Here is an 8,621-nt window from a genome sequence, read left to right as displayed (position 1 = left end):
ATTGATAGATCACGTCCTGACGGCGATTGGGCATGGCGATCAGCATTTTGTTGCAAATCCGCGCAAGAAAACAGGTGTGCTCAGCTCGGCGCTTGCACGTGTGCGTATTTTTTGAGCTCCGAAAGAATGAGAAACCCGAAAGCCAATGGGAATGCGACTGGTCCACGGTCGTGAAGGCGTACCTTTCAGTCTTCAGCAACGGAAAGATATAAGTTAGGGCGAGAACAGATCGGATAGTGTCACATGATCTACCTTATAGCCGCCGGTACCTCACCAAAAAAAAAAAGAACTTATAGCCGCCGGCGTGGAATGGATGTATATCTAAGTCAAATACTTAAACTATCAGTGTTTTGGGTGTTAGTAACACCCGAGGTTACTAGTGTCTTTAGATTTATCTAAATATGGATATATATATATATATATATATATATACACACACACACACATGTTTTAGTGTTAGATACATATGTATCTAGACAAAAAGAGTAAGATGGATTGAAGGAAATACTAAGTATCAAACCTGGCCACATGGGCCGGCCCGGCATGGCTGGGCTGTAAAAGGGCCTGGCACGGCACGGCCCCGCAAGGCCTAGCCATGGGGATCAGCCCGGCACGCTAGTTATAAAGGCCGGCCTGTTGCTTTTCGGCCTGTTGGGCTGTTTTTTTTTTAAGATTAGAAAAGTCTAAAAAATTAATAAAAAGTACAAAAACATCTAAAATTAAGAAAAAAATATAGAAAAAAATAGAAATAGAAAAACATGCATTATAAAAAATACTCTATATTTGGTTTCTCAACCCCCATATTTGGCATTTCGGGTCCAAATTTTGGAGCGCACTCCATCCAACAAAAATCATGGCGCGAAGGAACCTTCACAAAATCCCCATCTCACGATGAGAATGGATAGGACATTTAGGAAGAAAAATGATGTCCCACTAACGAGTGAGTCCTACAAGGTAGATGAAATTTGAAGACTAAAATATAGCAATTCTGAGTTTGTCTTTTGTCAGGTCCCAGCCTCCAAATTTTTGGCAATCGAAGTTTGGGTACCATAATTTTTCCAGTTTTGATCAAGGGGCGAGTCTATTACTCATGTTCATTTCCATTTGTTTCCATGTGTTGTACGGACTTTATTTAATTAATATTGTCATTTCGTCTCAAACAAAGGTACTTAGTTATCATATGTCCACTATCGATGTAATATGTGTTGCAGCCAGTTTCTATTTACAAAAGTGCTTGTTGATTCTTGACTAAAATTCCCCTTTTCGAGAAATAGGCTTAACGTACCCAACTATGTGCTCCAAATGTTCACTTAGTGTTATTAGAGTTAGCGAAATGGTGAAATAGCCTTTTGCACATGGATTTATCCTTAAAACTGTTATTTTTCAAAAAATTGAGGAGCTCACACCGCCGATTTTATTGCATGAAACCAAAGTAACATAGCATGCCACACTCACACCTCTTGCCCTCTTAGTTTTATCTTCCATGCCACATTCACGCCTCTTTCACTCTTAGTTTTATCTACTGGCATAAGAAACTACAACTAACAAACATGCTAAACCCAATAGAACACAATCACAACCAGGATTAACAACACACTACAAGTCCGCCTACAACCATTCAATGGAGTACATAATTTGACATACTCAAAAGGAGCTCAGCTCTATCCATCAGCCAACAGTGATCCTTATTTGTATGGGCACCCAAACCATACTTCTACTGAAGATTTTAGATGTCACTTTTTTGAGAAGAAGCACCTCGTTGTGAAACTAGTGGTACATGATTTTTCTTCTTCTTCATACCAGTCTAGCTATTAATTCAATGTGAATCTTGGAAAATAATCTTAGTAGGGCCATATGGATAAACACAATCAAAAAAAGTTGCATTCCTAGTCTTCACAATTGACCAAACTAGTGTAGTAGCACCTACAAGAACGATCCCCTAGCTTCACTAGAGAACCGCATAATCTAGGAACTTATCAGAAAAACAATTAGACATGTCGTGTAGGCCAGTGGTACATTGCACCACTCTCCAGACATGCATGTCTAACTTACAAACAAAAATCATCTATGTCTTCCAGTTCACCACATAAGCAACATTTTGTTATCTTCACTTTTCCAGCCTCTCCTAATGGGCACATCTTTGGTTACAATTCTACCATGTGCAGCAAGCCATAGAAACACTTTAATTTTCAAAGGCATACTACCAACACAAATATTTGTATGTAGCCAATTAATAAGAACAATCTTAAGAGTTAGGCACATATATTGTACATGAATGCCAGATTTTGTGAGTAACCACTCATAAGAATCTTGGGCACCCTTCAAGATACCAAAGTTCTACAACCCCCCTCTCTTCCCCAACAACTCCTATAAGCCTAATCATAGCCAACTAAAAGTGAGGATTTATGGGTAGGTTGTCAGAATTGTGATTCTATTATATGATTCTTTGACTTTACGATCCAAACTAACCCCTATGATTCTATGATTTTAGTCACTAGAATATATGTTTCTACGGTTTCAATAGTTAAGATTATACGATTTGCGACCCTTCCATTGCTTAGAATCACGATTATGACAACCTTGATGGAACCACATGAAAAAATTCATATCATACTGAGGGTGGAGCCTCTTTGCATCTTCATCACTTTTTTTAGGATGTTTATAGAGTATTTCTCCTTTACCAAGCATAGAGACAAATATAGCCTTGGAGAGGGTATGCAAAAATAGCTTGACAACTTGTATTTTTTACATTTGATACTCCACATCATTGTACATTTTCCATAATTTTATTATGAAATTGCATATTAGGGGTCTTCCCTACTGTTTTTTGGCTAAAAAAGTGAGGTTATATAGCATATTATACTTATCACACAAAGCAATACCCCCGACCCAAATGTCCTCCTTGAATCTAGTAGTTTCACCATTACCAACTACTTTTCTACAAAATCTAAAGAATGTACCATTTTTCGTATATTAAACCATGCCAAAAATGAGAGTGTGCATACTTATTTATACCACCTTGACACAAAGTACAATTTTCAGCTACTAAATCCTAATTAACTCTTACCACACACCTTATCCATTCTTTAATTGTCATAACCATCTATTTAAAAGGCACATTCATAGCATGCAGGTGAGAAGATCTTCCATGGGTCAAGATGGTTTGAGAAGTATATTACTCTGTTGATCTTCCTCTAGCAAAAATATAAGGTTCTCACTGATAGAAAACACATCCCAAGCTTCTGAATATTTTCAAAAATGCTGCCATATGTAAGGTAGGCAATGGAAACCCCATTCCGGCATGGCATGATTCTTGGGAGGATCAACCTTTTATTCAAAGACTTCTTGAATTACACTCATTTCCAATTAATGACAATGTTAGACTTACAACCATGGCATGTGTTGAGGATTTATCTGATCAATTCCACAGACCCCTCTCCCAATAGGTATTGGTTAGAACATGTACTGGTTAGAACAAATATTTGTTACGTGATTTTCCTTTGTTTCCTTCTCCTTCTATTTCCTTGTAAATATTTTACTCCTTAGAGCATCTACAACCGGACTTGGCGAATCTGCCTCCTAAACTTCTGCAAACGTGCCTGGATGACCCCTCATATTTACCGTCGGGCAGCCACACTCATCAAACACAAACCCTCAAATCCATAAAAATCCATGCACGTTGATCATATAGAAAAATTCATCACTATTCAACAGTCCAGCAAAGCAAAATAAATCATAGTTTAATAATCCAGACATGGCAAAAATGAAATTCAAGTCCGAGCGATACAGATCAATCGCCGGACGGATCAATCGCCGGACGCCATCCGTGCCATCTCCTCTGTCGTGGCTATCTGTGCCGCCTGCCCTGCCTCCATTTGTGCCGCCTACTTTGTTGCTGACATCGCCGCTCTTGCGGCCTCATACTCCCTATGTTCATTGATCTCCTTCTTCCTCTAGACGAGCCATATATTACCTTGATCATCCAAGAGGCTTTCGTCCGTCAACATTATCCTCAAATCCTTTGTGTCTCGAGCAAGTCGCTGTTGGGAATGTTGGGAAACGTAGTAATTTCAAAAAAATTCCTACGCACACGCAAGATCATGGTGATGCATAGCAACGAGAGGGGAGAGTGTTGTCCACGTACCCTCGTAGACCGAAAGCGGAAGCGTTAGCACAATGCGATTGATGTAGTCGTACGTCTTCACGATCCGACCGATCAAGTACCGAATGTACGACACCTCCGAGTTCAGCACACGTTCAGCCCGATGACGTCCCTCGAACTCCAATCTAGCCGAGTGTTGAGGGAGAGTTTCGTCAGCACGACGGCATGGTGACGATGATGATGTTCTACCAACGCAGGGCTTCGCCTAAGCACCGCTACAGTATTATCGAGGTGGACTATGGTGGAGGGGGGCACCGCACATGGCTAAACGATCAAACGATCAATTGTTGTGACTATGGGGTGCTCCCCTGCCCCCGTATATAAAGGAGCAAGGGGGGTGTGGCCGGCCTAGAGAGGGGCGCGCCAGGAGGAGTCCTACTCCTACCGGGAGTAGGACTCCCCCCTTTTCCTTGTTGGACTAGGAGAGAGAGGGGAAAGAGGTGGAGGAGAAGAAGGAAGGGGGGCGCCGCCCCCCTCTCCTTGTCCTATTCGGACTAGGGGGGAGGGGGCGCGGCCCATGCCCTGGCCGCCTCTCCTCTCTTTCCACCAAGGCCCACTAAGGCCCATTAAGTACTCAGGGGGTTCCGGTAACCTCCCGGTACTCCAGTAAAATCCCGATTTCACCCGGAACACTTCCGATATCCAAACATAGGCTTCAAATATATCAATCTTCATATCTCGACCATTTCGAGACTCCTCTTCATGTCCGTGATCACATCCGGGACTCCGAACAACCTTCGGTACATCAAAACATATAAACTCATAATATAACTGTCATCGAAACGTTAAGCGTGCGGACCCTACGGGTTCGAGAACTATGTAGACATGACCGAGACACGTCTCCGGTCAATAAACAATAGCGGAACCTGGATGCTCATATTGGTTCCCACATATTCTACGAAGATCTATATCGGTCAGACCGCATAACAACATATGTTGTTCCCTTTGTCATCGGTATGTTACTTGCCCGGGATTCGATCGTCGGTATCTCAATACCTAGTTCAATCTCGTTACCAGCAAGTCTCTTTACTCGTTCCGTAATACATCATCCCGCAACTAACTCATTAGTTGCAATGCTTGCAAGGCTTATAGTGATGTGCATTACCGACTGGGCCCAGAGATACCTCTCCGACAATCGAAGTGACAAATCCTAATCTCGAAATACGCCAACCCAACAAGTACCTTCAGAGACACCTGTAGAGCACCTTTATAATCACCCAGTTACGTTGTGACGTTTGGTGGCACACAATGTGTTCCTCTGGTAAACGGGAGTTGCATAATCTCATAGTCATAGGAACATGTATAAGTTATGAAGAAAGCAATAGCAACAAACTAAACGATCAAGTGGTAAGCTAACGGAATGGGTCAAGTCAATCACATCATTCTCCTAATGATGTGATCCCGTTAATCAAATGACAACTCATGTCTATGGTTAGGAAACATAACCATCTTTGATCAACGAGCTAGTTAAGTAGAGGCATACTAATGACACTCTGTTTGTCTATGTATTCACACATGTATTATGTTTCCAGTTAATACAATTCTAGCATGAATAATAAACATTTATCATGATATAAGGAAATAAATAATAACTTTATTATTGCCTCTAGGGCATATTTCCTTCAGTCTCCCACTTGCACTAGAGTCAATAATCTAGTTCACATCGCCATGTGATTTAATACCAATAGTTCACATCACCATGTGATTAACACACATAGTTCACATCGACATGCGACCAACACCCCAAGGGTTTACTAGATTCAATAATCTAGTTCACATCGCTATGTGATTAACACCCAAAGAGTACTAAGGTGTGATCATGTTTTGCTTGTGAGAGAAGTTTAGTCAACGGGTCTGCCACATTCAGACCCGTAAGTATTTTGCAAATTTCTATGTCAACAATGCTCTGCACGGAGCTACTCTAGCTAATTGCTCCCACTTTCAATATGTATCTAGATTGAGATTTAGAGTCATCTGGATGAGTGTCAGAATTTGCATCGACGTAACCCTTTACGACGAACCTTTTTTGTCACCTCCATAATCGAGGAACATATCCTTATTCCACTAAGGATAATTTTGACCGCTGTCCAGTGATCTACTCCTAGATCACTATTGTACTCCCTTGCCAAAATCAGTGTAGGGTATACAATAGATCTGATACACAACATGACATATTTATTAGAACCTATGGCCAAGGCATAGGGAATGACTTTCATTCTCTTTCCATCTTCTGCCGTGGTCGGGCTTTGAGTCTTACTCAGTTTCACACCTTGTAACACAGGCAAGAACTCTTTCTTTGACTGTTCCAGTTTGAACTACTTCAAAATCTTGTCAAGGTATGTACTCATTGAAAAACTTATCAAGCGTCTTGATCTATCTCTATAGATCTTGATGCTCAATATGTAAGCAGCTTCACCGAGGTCTTTCTTTGAAAAACTCCTTTCAAACACTCCTTTATGCTTTGCAGAATAATTCTACATTATCTCCGATCAACAATATGTCATTCACATATACTTATCAGAAATGTTGTAGTGCTCCCACTCACTTTCTTGTAAATACAGGCTTCACCGCAAGTCTGTATAAAACTATATGCTTTTATCAACTTATCAAAGCGTATATTCCAACTCCGAGATGCTTGCACCAGTCCATAGATGGATCACTGGAGCTTGCATATTTTGTTAGTACCTTTAGGATTGACAAAACCTTTTGGTTGCATCATATACAACTCTTCTTTAATAAATCCATTAAGGAATGCAGTTTTGTTTATCCATTTGCCAGATTTCATAAAATGTGGCAATTGCTAACATGATTCAGAAAGACTTAAGCATAAATACGAGTGAGAAACTCTCATCGTAGTCAACACCTTGAACTTGTCGAAAACCTTTTTGCGATAATTCTAGCTTTGTAGATAGTAACACTACTATCAGCGTCCGTCTTCCTCTTGAAGATCCATTTATTCTTAATGACTCACCGATCATCGGGCAAGTCAATCAAAGTCCATACTTTGTTCTCATACATGGATCCAATCTCAGATTTCATGGCCTCAAGCCATTTCACGGAATATGGGCTCATCATCGCTTCCTCATAGTTTGTAGGTTCATCATGGTCAATTAACATGACCTCCAGAATAGGATTACCGTACCACTTTGGTGCGGATCTCACTCTGATTGACCTACGAGGTTCGGTAGTAACTTGATCTAAAGTTACATGATCATCATCATTAGCTTCCTCACTAATTGGTATAGGAGTCACAGAAACAGATTTCTGTGATGATCTACTTTCCAATAAGGGAGCAGGTACAATTACCTCATCAAGTTCTACTTTCCTCCCACTCACTTCTTTCGAGAGAAACTCCTTCTCTAGAAAGGATCCATTCTCAGCAACGAATGTCTTACCTTCGGATCTGTGATAGAAGGTGTACCCAACTGTCTCCTTTGGGTATCCTATGAAGACACATTTCTCCGATTTGGGTTTGAACTTATCAGGATGAAACCTTTTCTTATAAGCATCGCAACCCCAAACTTTAAGAAACGACAACTTTGGTTTCTTGCCAAACCACAGTTCATACGGTGTCGTCTCAACGGATTTAGATGGTGCCCTTTTTAACGTGAATGTAGGTGTCTCTAATGCATAACCCCAAAACTATAGTGGTAATTCGGTAAGAGACATCATAGATCGCACCATATCTAATAAAGTACGGTTACGACGTTCGGACACACCATTACACTGTGGTGTTCCAGGTGGCGTGAGTAGTGAAACTATTTCACATTGTTTTAACTGAAGGCCAAACTCGTAACTCAAATATTTTACTTTTGCGATCATATCGTAGAAACTTTTATTTTTGTTACGATGATTCTCCACTCCACTTTGAAATTCTTTGAACTTTTCAAATGTTTCAGACTTGTGTTTCATTAAGTAGATATACTCATATATGCTCAAATCATCTGTGAAGATCAGAAAATAATGATACCTGCCGCGAGCCTCAATATGACCTAAACGGCAGTGCCACAAATAAGTTGCACTATCATTATTAACTTTGCATCTTTTGGCTTCAATATTATGAAAATGTGTATCACCACGATCGAGATCCAACAAACCATTTTCATTGGGTGTATGACCATAGAAGGTTTTATTCATGCAAACAGAACAACAATTATTCTCTAACTTACATGAATAACCGTATTGCAATAAACATGGTCCAATCATATTCATGCTCAATGCAAACACTAAATAACATTTATTTTAGGTTTAACACTAATCCCAAAAGTATAGGGAGTGTGCGATAATGATCATATCAATCTTGGAACCATTTCCAATACACATCGTCACTTCACCCTTAACTAGTCTCTGTTTATTCTGCAACTCCCATTTCGAGTTACTATTCTTAGCAACTGAACTAGTATCAAATACTGAGGGGTTGCTATAAACACTAGTAAAGTACACATCAATAACATGTATA

Source organism: Triticum urartu, chromosome 3A (assembly GCF_056163025.1).
Source record: "Triticum urartu cultivar PI428250 chromosome 3A, HENAU_Tu73, whole genome shotgun sequence".
NCBI classification, from domain to species: Eukaryota; Viridiplantae; Streptophyta; class Magnoliopsida; order Poales; family Poaceae; genus Triticum; species Triticum urartu.
This window is presented reverse-complemented; position numbering follows the sequence as displayed.